This window comes from Dendropsophus ebraccatus, chromosome 2, assembly GCF_027789765.1.
Source record: "Dendropsophus ebraccatus isolate aDenEbr1 chromosome 2, aDenEbr1.pat, whole genome shotgun sequence".
NCBI lineage: Eukaryota > Metazoa > Chordata > Amphibia > Anura > Hylidae > Dendropsophus > Dendropsophus ebraccatus.
Window position 1 is genome coordinate 165,560,353 of NC_091455.1, and position 20,373 is coordinate 165,580,725.

General features: G+C 45.5%; 1 protein-coding gene across 4 annotated transcripts in view; it reads right to left on the bottom strand.

Annotated features, from left to right (window-relative positions):
• Nucleotides 1-18,424, bottom strand: part of RARB (retinoic acid receptor beta) — a 508,146-nt gene extending 489,722 nt beyond the window's left edge. Inside the window, exon 1 of one of the 4 annotated variants that reach the window (XM_069958669.1) lies at nucleotides 18,250-18,424. The gene's annotated coding sequence lies outside the window, so the exon portion shown is untranslated. The remainder of the gene's footprint in view (nucleotides 1-18,249) is intronic. The other 3 variants (XM_069958671.1, XM_069958665.1, XM_069958664.1) reach the window with 3 other exon arrangements.
• Between the last annotated feature and the right edge of the window lie 1,949 nt (nucleotides 18,425-20,373).

The window sequence follows — 20,373 nt, forward strand, 5'->3', positions numbered from 1 at the left end:
GCTAGAGGGCAGCAGAGCGCAAAATACGGAAAAAGGCGACGCTGGAGCCGAAAATAGCCGAGAGAAGCCGAACGTGACGTCACGGAGGAAGCCGAAGACCCGAACGAACACGAGGACGCCGCGAACCTGGAAGACGCCGATCAGGAGCCCGGGACAGGTGAGTAATGTACAAATACCTGCTCTGGACCCCTCGGCTACCTAGCTGAGGGGTCCAGGGCAGGTATTTACTATTTTGTGGGACTCTGATCGCCGTGCCACCGGCCCGATCGCCGTGAACGGCCGGCCGGTACCGGACAGACGTTCACGGCGATCGGGCCGGTGGCACGGTGACCACCATTACTTTTTACAGTAATGGCGGTCGGTGCCGTCCTCGGACAGCACCGACCGCCATTTTATTCCGGGTCATCGGGTCACCGATGACCCGGAAAGGTTCCGATCGCCGCTATTGGCTGATCTGAATTGATCAGCCTATAGCGGCGATCGTAAGCACGGGGGGTGTTAACCACCCCCCGTGCCGTGAAGCTAAGATGGCCTGCTATGATTTATAGCAGGCCATCTTCCCCGATCGCTGTGTGCGAACACGCAGCGATCGGGGAAACATCGGGCGTAAATTTACGCCCTGATGCGCCAAGTACCAGGGCGCGAGGGCGTAAGTTTACGCCTGATGTCGTTAAGGGGTTAAAGCGAACTAATCACTCTGGGCAAAACTACTAGCAGCACCCAAAAGACGAGCTAAAGCGCTGTCTTACCATGTGTTCTATGGGCAGTAACTAGTCATGGCTCTCTGCCTGTCAGAGGGGTGATTGATAGGAAAAGAGGCTTCTAACTTGCCTCTTTTCTTGTCAATCACCCCTGCAGGGCGCGCTGACAGGCAGAGAGCCATGACTAGTCACAACTCAGATGACTAGTTCCCGGCTCCCCACCTGTCTGGTTCACCAGAATAAAAAACTCAAATTCAGCAGCTACAGTTTTTACAGAAGACATAGAACACATGTTAGGCCCCCTTCACACGTCCGGAAAAACCATCCGGATTTCCTATCAGGAAATCCGGACGGATTTCCGGACCCATAGACTTTAATTGGTCACGGACACCCTTCCGGATTTTTCCGGAAGGGTGTCCGTTCCGGAAAATATATCCGGAAAAAATAGGACATGTCCTATTTTTGTCCGGAATTCCGTCCCGGACGCCCCCATAGAAGGCTATGGGGGCGCCGGAATCACGGGCACTTTCCTGATGTACATCAGGAAAGTACCCATGATTCCGGATGATTGAGAGCCCGCCGGCACCCCCGCTGCCCGAACGCCGCGCCGCCACCACCCAAGGGATCCCTGCAAGCGGACATCAGCTGCCGCCGCCCGGTGACCCAGCAGCGCCGCATCGCATCACCCCGCGCCGCATCGCATCACCCCGCCGCCCGCTGACCCCGCATCGCATCACCCTGCCGATGACCCCGCCGCGCCGCATCACCCCGCCGCCCGATGACCCCGCCGCCGCATCGCATCACCCTGCCGATGACCGCGCCGCATCGCATCACCCCGCCGCTGCCGCCCGATGACCCCGCCGCCGCATCGCATCACCCCGCCGATGACCGCGCCGCATCACCCTGCCGCCACCCCGACCTCTGTTCCCCCCCCCCCCCCTCCTCGAGGCCGCAGCAGGTTGCACCCGCCCGACCGGGACTCCCACCAGCTGCCGCCGCTGTTCTTCCGCCGCCGACAGGTGAGATACACAGCCCTCTCCCCCCCAATACTAAAACTCCCACCATGTCCTGCTAACAGGCCATGATGGGAGTTGTACTTCTGCAGCCTGTGGCCATCTAGGTTGCAGAAGTACAACTCTCATCATGCCCCTGTTGGAAACACTTTTTTTTTTACTCATCAGGAAATCCTGAAGGTTTTTCCTGATGATTTCCTGATGGTAAAAACGGATTACTGTCAGGAAATCCTGATACTATCCTGATGACTTTTGAGGTCTCCTGATCAGGATTTCCTGACAGTAAAAACTGACACGGACGTGTGAATGGGGCCTTAAGGCAGCGCTTTAGCTCGTCTTCCGGGCGCTGCTAGTAGTGATACCAGAAAATCTGAGTGATTGCTTTGCTTTAAAGTTTATTCTGTGTTGGTACCAATTCTGTTTTTGTAAAAATGCTGACCAAAACGAGGCTCAAAAAAAAAAAAATCAGTGGGAGCATAGTCATAAAGTGGAGAGCTACTTGGGTTGCCCATGAAATACATAGATAGGCTTATTTTTCATATTCAGTTTTCCATGTTTCCAGAGCTGAACAAACAATAGTGGGTTGACCGCCACTTCGCCTCTCACATTAAAGCAGTGTTGAGACATCATTCCCTTTAATACTGGTGAAATTAAGAGTTCCCATGCACATTACACGCAGAAGTTTTCTTTTCTTGGGGGGCAGTTTTTATGTTTACAACCCTTTTAAGAACTATGTGCGTCTAGCGAACTGCTGAAGAAATAACTATTAAGCTGGCGACACACTTTACATTCATCAGGTAAATTGTGCAGCTTATCAAACACATTAACTGTTACTTCAAAAATTAGTTTTATTAACGCTGGGAGATTTTCTTTTAGATGAAATGTAGCTGTAGCTGGGCATAATGTTTTTACTGCAAGATAAAGCTCTCACTAGTATGGAAGGCACACATTAGGCCGACTGATAAAAATTATTATGGTACCATCAAAGCAATAGTTTGGGGGAAAATTCCTTTTAGTAGGATAGAGAATATGTGAACAAATTGACTTCATAACTTCTCAATGATCACAATCTTATTGATTTGTCCAATCTTGTTGCACCCATGGTTTATATGCTTCCCTTTCTTAGGGCTCCTTGTTTTTTACATAATTATACTACTCCAACTATAAAGGGAATAATACTTAAAACATTTTTCTATATTTACCACAAAACATTTATAGGAAATCTAGAAAAAAAAATACATAGATATCAGAAGTACCCATAAATTTAGACACATGATATCATGGGGGAGATTTATCAAATATGGTGTAAAGTGAAACTGGCTCAGTTGCCCCTAGCAACCAATCAGATTCCACCTTTCATTCCTCACAGGCTCCTTGGAAAATGAAAAGTGGAATCTGATTGGTTGCTAGGGGCAGCTGAGCCAGTTTCACTTTACACCATGTTTAATAAATCTCCCCCATAATGTAGATTAATTGATTGATTTGTCCACTGCCACTGGGTTTACCAAGACTTGCATTTCATACACCGGTTTTATGTAATAGCCTGCGCCAATGTCAGCACGGGAGCAAGCAAGCAAAATTGTTGTGCAAAATGGGAAATTTGCACAAAAATGTGTGACCTTTTGCTACTCTGTGAGGCATATGTTCATAAATGGCCCCATTCTCTTTAAAATACACATTGTATGGGGCATATTTTATAATCAAGAAAGATAATGGTAACAACTTAGCCACGTGCTGCTCCATTCACTCAATGTTAGGTCATGATTATCGAATTCCTTAGGATGCTCACAAGAAAACACATATGACTTAGTAAGTATAATTGTCCATATAAAAATCTCTAAAAATCAAATTTTGAAAGACTGCATGTTTTTGAGCTTAAAATCATTGTCAGGAGAACTGGGCAAATTCATTAACTAAAACCACATTGTCTCCACTGTATGGAGCCCTGCAGCTTCATAATTAAATTGAAAGGGGGTCGGGTGATTTTCTGAAATGAAAACTGAGCCATGGGAAGCTGGAAAAGTAAATATAACTGAAAGTAAATGAGACGAAAGGATATTATGCACTAAAAAATCAGCTACAATTAAAGTAAAGAGAACTGAGGGAATGGGAAGAGAATGGACTAACCACCACAGAAATAAGCCTGAACATACATGGAAAAAAATCTGTAAGACTGTAAAGTAAATTTGACCAGCATCATGAGAAAGGCATATAAAACACACAGGACACCCTCTGTAGAGACTCTACAAACATATGGTAGCTTGAGGATGTTCTCCCCCATGTCACAGGGGCTGAGATGGTGTAAGTAACTTGGGCGTGAAGGCAGGACATAACGTGATCAAAGATTATCCCATTAGTGAAGAAATCTAACACTGTATAATGTCTACTACACATCAGTAAACTAATTCCAATGTACATTGTTCAGGGGACTACCAAAAGCTAAGGATTCTCCTTCTGGAGGTCTAGCAGAAAGTAAAGGGAATGCATCATCAGAAAATTACCATTTATAGTTTAAAATAATCCTGAAATTAAGCAGTTTTAGTCTGACCACTAGGCTTAAGTGACATTAGTAGATAGAAAAATCAATGGTCAATAGCAGCTCAGCCTCCCCCTCCCTGTAAAGACCTCTGAAAAGGTCACAGACTATGCCCAGACACTAGGGATGGTTCGAACCTGCCGAAGTTCGGGTTCGTATGACCCCGAACGCTCGGCAGCAGATTCCCGCTGTCTGCCCGCTCCGTGGAGCGGGCGGATACAGCGGGAGGAACGCCTGGAAAACTGGGATACAGCCTATGGCTATGGCTGTATCCCAGTTTTCCAGGCGGTCCTCCTGCTGGATCCGCCCGCTCCACGGAGCGGGCAGACAGCGGGAATCTGCTGCCGAGCGTTCGGGTTCATACGAACCCGAACCTCGGCAGGTTCGAACCATCCCTACCAGACACCTTTCCCATTTGATGGGACATCTCCTGCCCATTGTTGCTTACGTCCATGGGACCTACTATAAAAGCTCATCTGTAAATGCTGTTAAAAACAGCTCAGGGAAGATGGATGTTTTTAAATCTAGGCTACATTCCCTTGGTCAATAAATAAAAGTAATTAAGCCAGGAGGATCCCCTACTGGTCTCCAGTGTTGCCTTTATTATTTTCATGGCTCACCACTTCCGACATGTCTCTATGACATTTCGGAAGATTAAAGGGGTATTCCCATCTTAACTTATAGTTATGCTACGTTTACACGAAACAACAATTCGCCCGATCGTACGATTAACGATGTCGAAGTAACGATTTTTCTTCATAACAATCAGTGTTTAGATGATACGCTATATCGTACGGAAAATGCGATCGTTTAAGCCTATCTCACACATTGGTTAAATCGACAAGCGAACGATCAATGACGATTTGAGAAGTTGTTGAAAGATCAAAATGAACAATTTCTCGCTCGTCGTTTGATCGTTCGCTGCGTTTACACGTACGATTATTGTTGGAATTCGATCGTTATTGTGCGAATTTGTACGATAATCTTTCCGTGTAAACACAGCATTAGACTTGGTTATGTCTAATCATGTTAAATAATTTAGCAAATCATTTAACAAACTTGCATCATATATATCACACACATATACATGTTTACTCTAGCTATTTATATGTACCAGGCAGACCACTGATTTTACAGCAGAAATGTGGCCGTAGCCTAGACAACAAGCTGTGAACAATAGGAGGGAAAGAACGGAAATATCAGGAGAACGGCACAAGTGTAAGGGATCCCAGATTGAAGACAGGGACAGACAGACAGCGTGAGCCCTAGCACTAGGCCCCTCATGACTGTCCCTGACTACTTGCCACCTCGACCCTAGGCGGTCGGCAACAATGATTAAGTAACTGTCCATTACTACTCAGTCTAGATCATCTGCAGCGCAGCTATGGCTAGCAGAACAAATCAAACGGGTGTGGAAAACTTTCAATCACCATACAGCAAGTGCTGGAATAAGTTCAGAGTTCAGACTGGTAGGAAACATGCACACTGAATTATGGCGAAAAGCAGTCTCATCCGTATTTTGTGGACAGAGGACCACACAGGTCTGAACAGGCGCAAACATAACAGCAAGTTTGCAAAATAAATGTATGTACAAAAATAATATTCCTAAAATTCTAACTATATTAAAAGAGATTGGAATACCCCTTTAAACAATAGATACACCCCTAATAAAGCTACAAAATATAAAAAACTTGTTAATACATTCTGCCGGATACAATTTACTTGAACTGTTCCATTTATGTAATAAAACAAACAATGGACGTCCAGTGTCACATATTATCTGTATTTGGGTGTTAAACGCTAAACTGTTCCAAGTTCAAAGGCACTAAATGTTTTTATAATGTGTAATTTCTAGAGATTGCTAGTTAAAGTCTCCTTCCACTGAGGAAAAAAAACTCATAATGCTGTATCCTAAGATATAAGCACCGCTCTAAGTGATCATTACTCGCTAAGAATATCCAGTTACACCTGCAACTTTAAATGTGGTACCATTTTTTAGGCAGAAAACTGGTGTAATTGTGTTAATAAATCTCCCTTGATGTCTCACAGCCCGGAATTTCCTTTGAGATGTTTTTTTTTACCTCCATTGCAGTTGCGCATGTTGAAGTGGATCAATCTATGCTACCCAGTTAGTGAATATCATAAAATGGAACTGGGGACAAGAAAACATGGTTAAGATGCCTTCACACGTACAGTATGGCAGCAAAATCTGTTGCAATGCATTACCTGTCCACACTCTGGCCTGCTTCTCTGTCTCCGGACTCCCTGACGTCCCACTTAGCCAACCAAAGAGCTGTCGCGCCACAGCCACAGATTGGCTAACCGGGACGTCAGGGAGCCAGGAGGCGGTAAAGCAGGCTGAAATGCGGACGGGTAATGTATTACCCCTGGCAGTGGTGGGTTAAGGGGACAGGGGGTACATTCTCACAGTGGAATGAAAATCCGCTGCTAGAATGTAGTGCCATAGGGAATGACAACACACAGTATCGCAGCAGATTTCGCTACGGAATTTGCAGCCTGGAGAGAAGAAAAGGTCCAACATTTTCTGCTCTTCGATGCTCCACTTCCTCCATCTGCCCATCCATGCTGATATTTTAGTGATCAATAGCTGCCCATGTTAATGATGTTGCTATGTCATCGGACGGCTACTGGACATTGTGTACGGCATGGTTTCGCCCACACACAGTCCCCACAGCATCCCTAATACGCTCCCACCCCACGTCTGAGGAAGTTATCAGCACTGACGGGAAGGCCATTTTTATTTTGATCCCTCGTCAAATGTATACATTTAGAGCAGGGACTGGCAACGGAGGCCCTCCAGCTGTTGCAGAATTACAATTATCATCATGCCTGATCAGCTATAGCTGTATAAAAAAATTCAAATCACCCACCTTTTCCTATTTTTCAAATAAAAATTCAATATTTGGTAACATCACTCATGGAATTATCTTAACTATTAAATTTTTTTACATTACATTCTTAATCCCTCATGGTCAATGATGTAATCACAAAAAAATTCCAGAACTGTTGATTTTTGGTCACATCACCCGACCATAAAAAAAAAAAAAAAAAAAGAAATAAAAATGACCACATATATGCAAAAGTGGCACTGATAAAAACTACAGATAACAGTGCAAAAGAGCGAGCACTCCCCCTCACGCAGAAATATATATATACAGTGGTACCTTGGTTTAAGAGTAACTTGGTTTAAGAGCGTTTTGGTTTAAGAGCTCACAGTTTTTCAAAATTGTGACTTGGTTTAAGAGCATTGCTTTGGTTTAAGAGCTCACAGTTTTTCAAAATTGTAACTTGGTTTAGGAGCATTGCTTTGGTTTAAGAGCTCCCTGTACTGGGTGAGAACGCAAGTGGGGGAGGGGCATGGTCTGCATAGCGGGGTCTACAGCACTGTACTCTGACCCAGGAAGTCTCCCTCACCTTCCAAATCATAGCAGATCCACTTCAGGCTGGGGCTTACATCAGGGGACAGGACTGTGGAGGTAATCTCTTTATAGCTGTAACCCCTCTCTCCCCGGACAGAGAGTGCTACATGTATTTGCTCACATCTGCCCTGCTTACTCCTCCATGCTCCCTGCAGTCTCTGTCAGCCCTTGTGTTTCCCATCCTCTTCATTACTGTACAGTAACTTATAATAGCACATATTCTGATGTTTCTGAATGTTTGTTTCATCTGTTTTACATGTTATTCAGAATAATAAATCATTATTTTGGGGGTGTGGAACCAATTGTCTGCATTTCAATGATTTCTTATGGGAAAATTTGCTTTGGTTGAAGAGTGGATTTGGATTACAAGCACAGTCCTGGAACCAATTATGCTCGTAATCCAAGGCACCACTGTATACATATTTTTTATAGGGGTCAGAAAAGAGCAGACCCCTATAATTGATTGACAGGCAGAGAAGACAGTAATGGGCCTCTCTGCCTGTCAATCATCCTTGCCGAGCGCGCTGACAGGCAGAGAGCGGTGACTACACACGGGCGGGGAGCCAGCCAGATAACTATTAGCCGCTCCTCTCCCTGCCTCGCACAGGTAAAACTGCCTCACGCAGAAAAAACTTATTTTTCTCCGGTACAAAGATGCTGCTGCAGCCAAAACAAGCCGAGAGCAAAACAGCGGCTTTATACAGTGATGCAGGGAACCATATCAGCCCAATTGGGCCGAGTGGTTCCCTTCAAATGACAGCCATGTACTAAATTTCAACAGTGTGAGAACATAGCCTATCCACTCTTGGTTTTGGTTGCAAAATACTGAGCAAAAGTACTGTGTGGGAAAGTGAATCTGTCATCTGCAATTCATATTCCAAACTGCTGACACTGTTAGATTAGTTCTGCAAGCACAGCTGGATATATGACAGACACCATGTTCTGACCTAAGAACTCTCTAACATGGTCAGCAGCTTGGACCATTATTTGCTGCTGACAGATTCACTTAAAGGCTATGTTCACACAATGTTTTTGAGGCGATCATGATTAATACTTACGACTGTACTTACCAAAATATGGTCGTATTTTCTAAAAAAAAAAAATAAAAAAAAATTGTGTGAACATCCCACAAAGCACAACAAGTAAAGGTCAATAGTAGAGGAATAAATAGTTTATCATGGATGCAGGATCTTGTATATTTAGAGGATAGAATTATACTGTCCTGTTGTTATATTACTATTACCTTATGCTTTACGTTATGTGTTGTGACCACAGTTCAGGCCTATCTTTGTTAGTGGACCCTGCATGCACAGATAATAAATTTGCCAAAAAATAACTGGGTGAGTGGCTATGTTGGTTGTCACTTTGGAATCAGATTCCCATCAGCTGTCTATTATTAATAGAACATGCTCATAAAAAGGATAAAAAGTCAAAACCTTAAATTTAGCAAACTGCGTTCATATCTGATTTACTAATACATGGCCAATTTTATATGGAAATCCTACTAAGCATTTACCATACAATCATACAAAACATCAGGATGATAACGCAAACAAACTGCATTAAAAAACAAAAAACCCACACACTTTATGCCTGTCTTCTGCACACAATGCATGCTTCAGACAAGGCACGTTTCATGCTCAAGTACTATGTCAGAGATTAAGTCAACGCATTATTTCATAATTGAAATCCACATTTATGTTAATCTCAAGACTCTTGCTCTTCTGTTTTAAAGGTTTCTAATCGTGTGGACTTTATCCATGGCGGGAAGCAAAAAATAAGCACTTATTTCACAGAGCAAAATCTTAACATTCATGCAGTGCAGGTCGTGCGTCACTTCTTGACTGTTCTGAAGCACCATGTGACACAATCGGATTAGGATAAAACAAAAAATGTAGATAAATTACCATTTTTGATCTGGGTTGATTTGATCCTCTTTTCCCCGCGCAGTTCATCTGCCTTTGCCTTTCATTGCATAACAAACATATTCTCAACTCCCAAATGTGCAAAAGGGATAGAAAGGATTCGCCCGTATTCAGAGAGGATGTATGCCTCACAGACAAAAAAGTCTTCAAAGGGCTCAGACAGGGGCAGCCTGAAGCTGATCAGATTTGCTCTGTCTCTATTTAAAGATATTATTAAAGGGATATTTTAGGTCTCTTTAGTTTATCTGTGAATATGCCTGTTGTTTCTTTTGCTTTTTTATTTTTATTATTTTTTTTTTCTTTCCTTTAACTTTTCTTTATTTATTTTTTTCTCCCGGAAATGGTACGTTAAGTTACGGAGAAGCCTGCGTACATTTTATCTTCTCATTAATTCAAACGATGGTAAACAGAATTATAAAGGCAGATAATAAACAGAAAATGAGGTTATTCTGCGGCACTGTGCTTGTCAGACTTCTGAGCATAGTTTAGTGTTTCTATTCATGACTTTATATTACCAAATTACTCCCTGATGATGTCTCAGATGTGCTTTTGTCTGCAAATGAGAAGGCATAAAATACCAAGACATTAACGTTAAATTACAATCGTTAATGATGTAAATACGAAAATAATTACTCTATCATACCATCAATTGCTTTATGTTCATTACAGACGATCCTTTAAGGCCTTAATTTTCTTGTTATAACACTTTTCTCTATTTTTAGCTGATTATTTTATAGCCGCAAAACAGTACTTTAGCATTGTTCAGCAGTTACACAATTCATTTAATTCTGTTTAAAGCTTCATTGAAACTTCATTTGAGCGACGTATAGACGGCAGCGTTAACGGTGAGTGTTCTACTTCATTGCTAACAAGCAGGACACAAGTGAAAGGGAGAAGTCAATGGGAAAAACGAACGATGAGCAGAAGATTGTATTTAAAAAAAATAAATGTTAAGGGCTCATGCATGCACCAAATCCATCTGTATACAGTATGAACCCAAATTACACTCCTGTGATATGCCGTCACCTGAAGTTTCTTCTCACAGATTCCTAATTAATTCAAATACCAAGGGTTGAGGTTCGTGCAAACTCCAACTTACTGTAATATCGCTCATCTGTATGCACTACTTATTACAATATTTTTTATATTGTGTAGTAACACAACACTCTTTCGGCTTCTAGTAACGTTGCTCAAAACTGACATCTGAAATAGTTTTTCCCTAAAAGCAACAATAGCAACCTGAGGCTGATCCCCCTCTACAACATTATGTAGTCACACATTAGCCTACAATTCTCATGATGGCTATGGCTTTGCAGAGAGGGGGATACAATATCAGGACTGCGCATGCTCTGCCGAGTCCTAAGTGCAGCAAATAATGGATCATTGTCACAGATCTTCTGTCCTCTCACTCATTCTACAGAATATCCTGAGATGACGCTTCACCTTGCCTCCTTGTTATAGGTTCCTGCCTACCCAGCAGGAGACAGGGGAGATGCATCTCATAAGACATACTAGAGACATCTGCTCACGGAAAAGAGGGGGGGTATTGTAAGTTGAGAGAGATGTATATCTACGCAGTTAATCATTACTTGTACTCACCTACTATATCACAGCACTCCTGGTTTCTCAGGACAGAAATATTTTCTTCAACAACTCAGTACATGGGGGGCGGGGGGGGAGGGATAAGGAGGGAGAAGCTTTGTGGAGAGGGTCTGAATGCTACCAGAAGGTATTTGATAAGTGATAATACTATATTGATGTTTACAGGAAGTCAGACACATAGTACAGACCACACAGAAACATGTGGTTACATGATCTAGCTGCAGTGGTGAATAGTATGGATGCAGCTTTGCTGGGATAAAACAGATGACACTGAAGAAAAACTTTATTTTATAGCATTTAACCCCTTTTCATCTTCCAACATAGTTACATCTAAAGTGTGGTGGTGGGATATAGAGGGAGCTCAGGAACTGTGCCTGCTATTTATAAAGCTTCTAGGATTGGACTTCTGATCCCAGCAACGTGAACATCCAGATGCCACAATTAACTACAACTGTGGCATGACAGGTGCCAGCCGTCCTATGTCTCCCTTCACCCCTCTTTAGCTCCCACAGACCCCCCCCCCCAAGAGAACGCAAGAGGCCCTGGGGCTGACAGCTTATTACACCCTATATGAGCAGGCTATTATAAGCGATTGGCAGTTTGAAAGTACAGTGAAATACATATTTATTGTAGTGTACTGAACAAGCAATTAAATGCTTAAACCAATAACGGCAGTTAAAGGGTCTAAAAAAGGTATAAACACTAGTATGTGTATATAACGGTGCTGCCCCAGTTGCAGTTTTCTTAGAGGGTCTATCTATGGTGTGCAGTACTTGTCCTTTCTTTATCATTTTCACACTAAGGTTCTTGAGATGTCTCAAGTCAAATTGCAATAGGCTGACTGTCCCCTGAATTCATTATTATTTTGTCCACTCCTGTCCTGATGCTACAGGCTGCCTTTCCAAATAAATATTACAATCCTCTCATAACTTGAAGAAGAATCTCAGACAAGGAGAAAACAAGCACTACACATGTTAAAAGATGTATTACCAAGCGAATAATAAGAGAAGTTAAATGCATGTTTTATTCTTTTATTTGTTATTCTCCCATGCTTAGCATAGCCTGTGGGCACAGCTTCTTCTCCAGTTCATGTCACTTCTCAGTGAATATCCATACCCTGTCTGGTGCCAGCTCCCTCTACACAGCTTCCCCTACTCAAAATAGAAGACAATATCTAACTCCAATATGAAACAAAAATATTTTATTATTATATACCTAAAAAAAGCATTTTCTAAAATATAAGGTACAGAAAGGTCCAATTTAGCACCCAGGATATCATGCCATCACATCTATCTTATACCACTCACACTTACCCCATCCCATGACTCTACCTTAAACCTGACTATATGCATTATGGCAAGATTATACCAAGATGACTTATCTGTGAATACTAGCTGGTTGTGACTGCTGGTTCCTGCTGTATAAGGGCTTATGCCCACGTTCCATGAAAAAAGGAACCCACGCACCAGTCACCCAGGAGTCAGAGAAAAAGGTGAAAACATGGGCAAGTCTGCTGCAAGAGTAATAGGACATAGCAGTACAGAGTATTGCAGCGGATTTTGCTGCGAAACTCACAGCATGAAATCTGCTGTGATGTGGTACATGTGAAACTAGCCTGAGGGTAAATTCACACAGAAAAAAAAAAAACATGATTCCCCCCCCCCCCCCCCCCCCCCCAAGTAAAAACAGCATCTAATACAGCTTGGAAATCAGTGCTGGTTATACAAGTGTTTTTTTTCTCCAGTAACAAGAGGTTGAAGCTTGTTTTATTGGTGTGTTTCCACATCAAAACAGGCACATAATGTAGTATTAATAAAAACAGCGTTGTATTTTAGTCTCTAATTGATTTCAATGGGAGACAAACCACATGTACTGTGCAGAAATGCCTTAAAGAAGCAGTGTCACTTGTTTGATCAGCACAGTTTCAAATGGGTGTGAAACATGCAGGTTTTAAGGAACTTCTCCCACCGAAGTCAAGGGAAGGGAGATAAAATGCATTTCTGAGGCGCACATCTTCACTTCAAAAATGTGCTTTTTTTCCTGTGTAAACGTACCCTTAGGGCGGGTTCACACTACGGAATTCTCGCAGACAATGTCCGCGGAATTCCGTCAGCTGTCCGCCCGCATGGGCTTTTCCGCCGCCTCCATAGACACCATTCTATGGGCAGGCGTATTCCGCGATCCGCTAAAAGTAGTGACATGACACTTCTTTCAGCATATAGCGGAATACGCTGGCCCATAGAATGGTGTCTATGGGGCCGGCGGAAAGGCGCCCAGATGTGCGGGCGGACAGCTGACGGAATTCCGCGGACATTGTCCGCGAGAATTCCGTAGTGTGAACCCACCCTTAGGGTTATTTTACACACATTTCTCGGCCATGGGGGGGCGCAAACAAGCGCTGATCAGCAAGATCGGCAGCTCATTTGCGATACCTTTACACGGCAAAAGAAATTTAGTAATTGAGATGCATGAGTGAGGTGGCAGCCTGGTTTGGTTGCAGTAGCGTTTCCAGCAACGTTCCTGGCCAATAATCGGCCCGTGTAAAAGGATCCTAAGGCTTACTTACATCAGTAAAAGTACAGCAATTACCTGCAACCATTTTATCTTCTATTACTTTAGAGGTACTCCCAGCATGCAGCTTTTATTCTATTTTGCTTGGACTGCACAACAAGTAATAAGACAACACATACTTACCTAACACATTCTCTCTGGGGGTTCCCGTGACATCTTCAGGTCCTTTGCTCAAAGCCCCAACCGCTACTTCAAAGATGGGTTCGTCTTGGCAGTGGCAGCCCACTCTGTCAATCACTGACCTCAGCGGGACAGAGTCGTGGTCAGTGATTGGCTGAGCGGGCTGACACTACCGAAATGAGACATCTCTGCTGACATCCTAATGTAGGATTTCAGTACATTAAGTTTTTTAACTAATGGATAAGTCAACTCTTAATTTCTCTTTTAATTGTTCTGTTACAGTCTTAACACACAATCACCCAACATTCTCTCTCCGAGGTCCCCCTGTGATATCTTCACATAACGCTGATGAATTCTGGGGCTACCACCACTTACAAGACGTAGAAGTGTAATCAACCGATTACAGGACCAGGAGTCGAATCCACACCAGAATATAGTAAGCGCAGGAGTATATAAAAATGTACACAGCGGTGCAGCCAGGAATCATCCAGAGGTAGATGGCATAATTTATTCTTTATAATATATTTATTATTGTAATAAAGAATATATTATGCCATCTACCTCTGGATGATTCCTGGCTGCACCGCTGTGTGCATTTTTATATACTCCTGCGCTTACTATATTCTGGTGTGGATTCGACTTCTGGTCCTGTAATCGGTTGATTACACTTCTACATTTGCCTCTCCCACCGTTTGGTGGTGACGTCCCCCAGTACAGCTGGGAGTACACTGTTTCATGCTGCATACAGAGTTGTGCCTAAATTTTGCACAACCTACCCAGGTGAGTGGATCCCTGCAAGACCCTGCTACCATCCACCGGGCTATCTTTTATCACACGAGGAAGCGCCCCCGTCTCCCCTCTTCTCACTTACAAGACGGACTCATCTCAGCAGTAAAAACCCTGCTCAGAATCCGTCTAAAAGATAGGGGCAGAAGCATTCAAAGGGGGACGCAAAGATGCTACAGGGGGACAACGGGGTGGCATGGTTAGATAAGAATAGCATCTTCATTATGCTCTATGCAGCCCCAGCACTATAGCAAAAATTTTAAGTAGTCATTGAACCTAGTCTAGCCAACATATAAGTTTGTTTAGCAGGACTCAGCAGCAGGGTGTGCTGTACTTCAGGGAGTCCTACTGAATAAAAAATGGACCTAATGTAGTCACTGGTCAACTAAATTCGGGCCATCAATATGAATGCGGCTGCTGCTGCCGGTTATACATGTATTCCTATGACAAACTGGATAAACGCATTGTAAACCCACCCCAACTACTGCGTTTCTCCGAAAATAAGACCTAGCTTAATTTTGCAGACCTTTTAGAGTAGGCTTGAATTATAAGCCCTACCCCAAAAATTTGCCCTAGTTAAAGGCAGCTGACCAGATCCCTTACACTGGGTGGCTGAGCACCAGCCAATCAGTGCCAGACTTGTTATGCTGTGCAGGAGATGTAAGAAGATGCACAGTAGGGGACAGTGAATATGGGACAATAGAGGGTACATGGGCCACCTACAGAGGGGGGAGGCAGGTATAAGGTTTGGGGACTACATACAAGGGGGGGATGTACACAGTATAGAGGGGGAGATATACAGTATGGAGGTCTAACTACAGGGGAACATATAGTATGGTGGCCAACTACAGTATAGAGTGGGGATGCAGTGTAGGGGTATACCAGTTTTCTGAGAAAATAAGACCTAACCCGAAAATATGCGCTAGCACTTTTTCTGGACAAAAAAGATAAGACCCTGTTTTATTTTCAGGGGAGCACGGTATACATGTGTACATTTGAATACATCTGGGACTTTTCAATTGGTTCCACCAAATATAACGCCTAAACACAATGTGGATGCATCCTAAATAAAGACAAGAAGGTGAGGACACATGTGGACTCTCAGCTCTCGATGACCACTGTTTCTGTAGCTGTCTTGTTATGCTTTAGGTCTTTATCCTCTCTATACAACAGCACTGAGAAAAAAGAAAACTTTATTCTGCTATAACTTTTATAACAGAATATCACAGAATTTTATTGCCAGTCTTTAACTGGGACACAAACCCTGAACCAATATGTGAGAAAAAAAATCTCTGTATGCCACCACAGAAAGTTAGAGGCATCAAGCGGACCGTCGGACTTTTGGTCCGACGGCATCTGCGCTTGGTTGTGATGCCTGTGATCCTGGCCGCATAGTTGCGATCCTGCGAATATGCGGCCAGGATTTTCCAGGGCATTCCAGATCGATTCCCTGGAATATCCTGGCCGCATATTCCCGGGAGCGCAACTCTGCGGCCGGGATCACAGGCATGCCGATATAGTGAACTGATTTCGGACCAAAAGTCCAAAAGATTTGCTCATCTCTAACCAGGAGGTACAGTATGAGCCAAGAACAGTCTGTGATCCATGATGCGGCTGGGTACAACAATACAATACACAGGTGAATGTGAATAAGACCAAGGTTTTTCATATTTATAGGAGAAATCAAACTTGACTTGGTTGCATGGCATGAAGATCGCAACATCCCACAGTGACATCACATCTAATGTGACCTGAGACATCACTGTGTAGTCCTGGCCTAATACACTGTGAAATATAAAGAAGAAAAAAGGAAGATGCTACATGTGCAGAACAATGAAAGGGGTACTCTGGCAGGGACCCTTTTTGGGCAATGCTCAGGGAGGCGTGGGTAAAAACAATAACATCAATTGGCTCCAGTGCTGCAGCCCGCATCCCACTGCTCTGGTCCCCCATGTCTGGCCACGACCACCATCTCAAGTCCAGTCACAAGACCAGAAAGCGGCAGGACACTAGGGACCAGTGCAGCGGATTGCGGGCAGCAGCATTGGAGCCAGGGAGGTGAGTGGTAAGTACCCTTTTAATCCTGGTGAGCAGTTACACACCTATGCAATGCACGCTCACCTAGACCGGCCATGCAGTAGGTATAACTCTATAAGGCATGTGTGTTAGCATGAGGCTGCAGTCTTCCCCCTCCCGATGTCCCGCTTTGGAATTCAAAAAAGTACAGCATTCAACAAGGAAAATTAGTGGATCACAGTGGCGCCCTTGGGTCAGATCAGTTGGATAACCCATGAGCTAGTATAGCCCAGGCACAGACACCTACGTATGTAAATTAAGGATTCCTGACGGTATGCCTGATGAAGAAAACAGTAAGCCTTCGAAATGTGTTGTAATAAAAAAAAGAATCCTTGATCTCCATACGTCGGGTCTGTGCCTGGCAATCTTCGCTATACCAGCCTGGGGGTTATCCACCTGGTCCGGCCAGAAAGTGTCACCTTCCATCTTAGTGTCTGGAGACAATAGTAAAATAGTTAAATCTAGTGGACTGAGAATAAGAGAGACATCGCGTTATACAACAATCCCTATGAAATGGGACAGTACAGACAGCGCCCCCCACCACCTGCTGCTATAGTCAGTCAGTGCTCCCCAACTGTTACACAGCTACAACTCCCATCATAGTGGACAGATGAGAGTTGCGGATGTGTAAGAGCTGGAGGAGCCACAGGTTGGGAAACTCTGATGTAAGTGTGTGAAAGTGGCAGCGTATCCGAGCAGATAGAAATAGTGCGGAATTTATTCGGCGTCTCGGGGCACCTGAGGGGCGCACAGTCAATCATCTCAAGGTGCCTTCTAGGAGTAAAGTTGGGCGGGTGCGGGCAGCCCTCCTGCAGCTTTCTGAGGCTTCAGCAATGACCCTGTCATCCTCCTCTCTGGATCAGGCACTTTCCCTGTCAACATGGTTTACTATCAAACTGCACAAAGAGTCTGCAGAGAGGAGGCAGCTCTGGCAGCTTGGTGGGCACAGGCCGGGCATCACCCACTGCTGCCATGCTGAATGGGGGTGGAGGGCACAGGGCGACCTCCTGCTGTAATCGCTACTACTAATGCACTAATGCCATTAAGGGATCGGAAGCTGAGGGTCATTGAGGGCACGCTGATCCCTCCTGACAATATGGTGACCGGCAGGTGGACGAGGCACATGGAGCTGTCACAGTCCTACACACACCGGCCATTAGCCGCCATACACTGCTGGCATGGATGAGGCGTCACACAGGTAACAGCTCACACCAGCCTCTAGAAAGACGCAGCGACAACTTTCTAAACGCCACAAGCCGCAGCAGACAGGACGGGGCTGCCGTAGTAAAGTTGCACAATCCGTGCACACACGTGGATGACAAGTGACAGTGGCTGCAGCCGGTGCACACGTGTCCCGGGACGGCGGCGGCCAGACAACACAAACACGTCAATCAATAACTTCCCTCAGCGCCGGTGTCACCTGCCCCGCCGGTGTCTGGCGCACAACGAGCGCACGAGCGGCTGCCAGCCCCGGCTTACCTTACCCAGCGCGCTGCCCTCCTCCTCCTCCGGCAGGTGCGGGCGATGACAGAGAGCGGCGGCGGCGGAGAGTGCAGCAGTGACAGCAGCAGCACAGAGCCGCGGTCTGCAGGAGCTCCCCCCTCCCGCGCATCGGGAAGACCCGAGCAGGCGCATGTGCAGAGGTGAGGAGCTCCCCTGTCCCGGCTCTGAGCACCACACGGGGTGACCTAGGCGGCGGTGACGTCCTAGTTACGTCATAATCCTCTTCACTTACTACCTTACAAACATGTGCTGGCAGCCAGGGCTCCGTGTACAACTTTCCGGGGACATCATTCCTGTTCTGCCAGGTGTCCCTGGTAACAGGCCACAGCCTGACCACCTCCCTGCTGGCCACCATACACCTCATCCATAGTCACAGTGACCACCTTTCTGGCCACCATGCACCTCATCCATAGTCACAGTGACTGCCCTGCTGGCCACCATGCATCTCATCCATAGTCACAGTGACTGCCCTGCTGGCCACCATGCACCTCATCCATAGTCACAGTGACCACCCTTCTGGCCACCATGCACCTCATCCATAGTCACAGTGACCACCCTTCTGGCCACCATGCACCTCATCCATAGTCACAGTGACCACCCTTCTGGCCACCATGCACCTCATCCATAGTCACAGTGACCACCCTTCTGGCCACCATGCACCTCATGTATAGTCACAGTGACCTCCCTGCCCTGCTGGCCACCATGCACCCAGTGGCGGTCTTTGGCACCAAGCACCCCAAGCGATCGCTTGGGGCCCCCAACATCCAGGGGGGCCCCCATGCCCCGCTCTTGTGCTCAAGACCGCTGGACAGGGCTGCTGCCCTGCTCGCTGCTGCCATCTGAACTGTAACTATGAGCACTCGTAATGAGCGCTCATACTTACATGCAGCAGCAGCACTGACAGGGCGGGAGACATTGGCTCCCTTCCTGTCAGTCACTCTTGTGGCTGCAGGAAGAGTTTTCCCTGCGGTCACAAGTGGCAGCTTTGTCCTTGTGGTGCCGGCGCTCCACTGACATCACTGGAGCATTGGCGCCAGGACAAGAGGAGTGCGGCCTCTTGTGATCACAGGGAAAACCCTGCCTGAGGCCACAAGAGTGAAGAGAAGAGGAGACGCCGGGACCCAGGTGAGTATAAGTGTTTGTTTTATTGTGTTATATACTATATGGGAGGGGGAGCACACTGGGGTCTGTTTAACTGGGGGAGCGCACATCGGGGGTCTATATAAATGGGGGGAGCACACAGGGGGGCTATAGACTACTGGGGCTTCACAGAGGGGTCTATATACTACTGGGGGCAGCACACAGGGGGTCTATATACTACTTGGGGCAGCAGAATGGGGTCTATATACAACTTGGAGAGCACACAGGAGGTCTATATCCAAGTGGGGGAGCACACAGGGGGGCTATATACTACTGGGGGAGCACACAGGGGTCTATATACTACTGGTGGGGCACACAGGGGGTCTATATACTACTGGGGGAACATACAGGGGGTCTATATACTACTTGTGAGGCACACAGGTGGTCTATATATAACTGGGGGAGCACACAGGGGTCTGTATACTACTGGGGCAGCACACAAGGGGTCTATATAATACTGGTGGGGCACACAGGGGGTCTATATACTACGGGGGGAACCACACAGGGGGTTTATATACTACTGGAGGAGCACACAGGGGTCTATATCCAAGTGGGGGAGCACACAGGAGGTCTATATCCAAGTGGGGGATCACACAGGGGGGCTAAATACCACTGAGGGAGCACACAGGGGGGCTATATAATAGTGGGGGAGCACACAAGGGGTATATACAACTGGGGGCAGCACACAGGGGATCTATATACAACTGGGAACAACACAGGAGGTCTATATACTTCTGGGGGAGCACACGGGGGGGGCTATATATAACTGGGGGAACACACGGGTCAATATACTACTGGGGGAAGCAAACAAGGGGTATATAATACTGGGGGCAGGACACAAGGGGTATATACTATTGGGGGGAGCACAGATTGAGTATATATTACTGGCGGTAGCGCACAAGGGGTATATACTACTGGGGGCAACACACAGCGGTCTATTGTTTTGGAACGCGTGCCGAG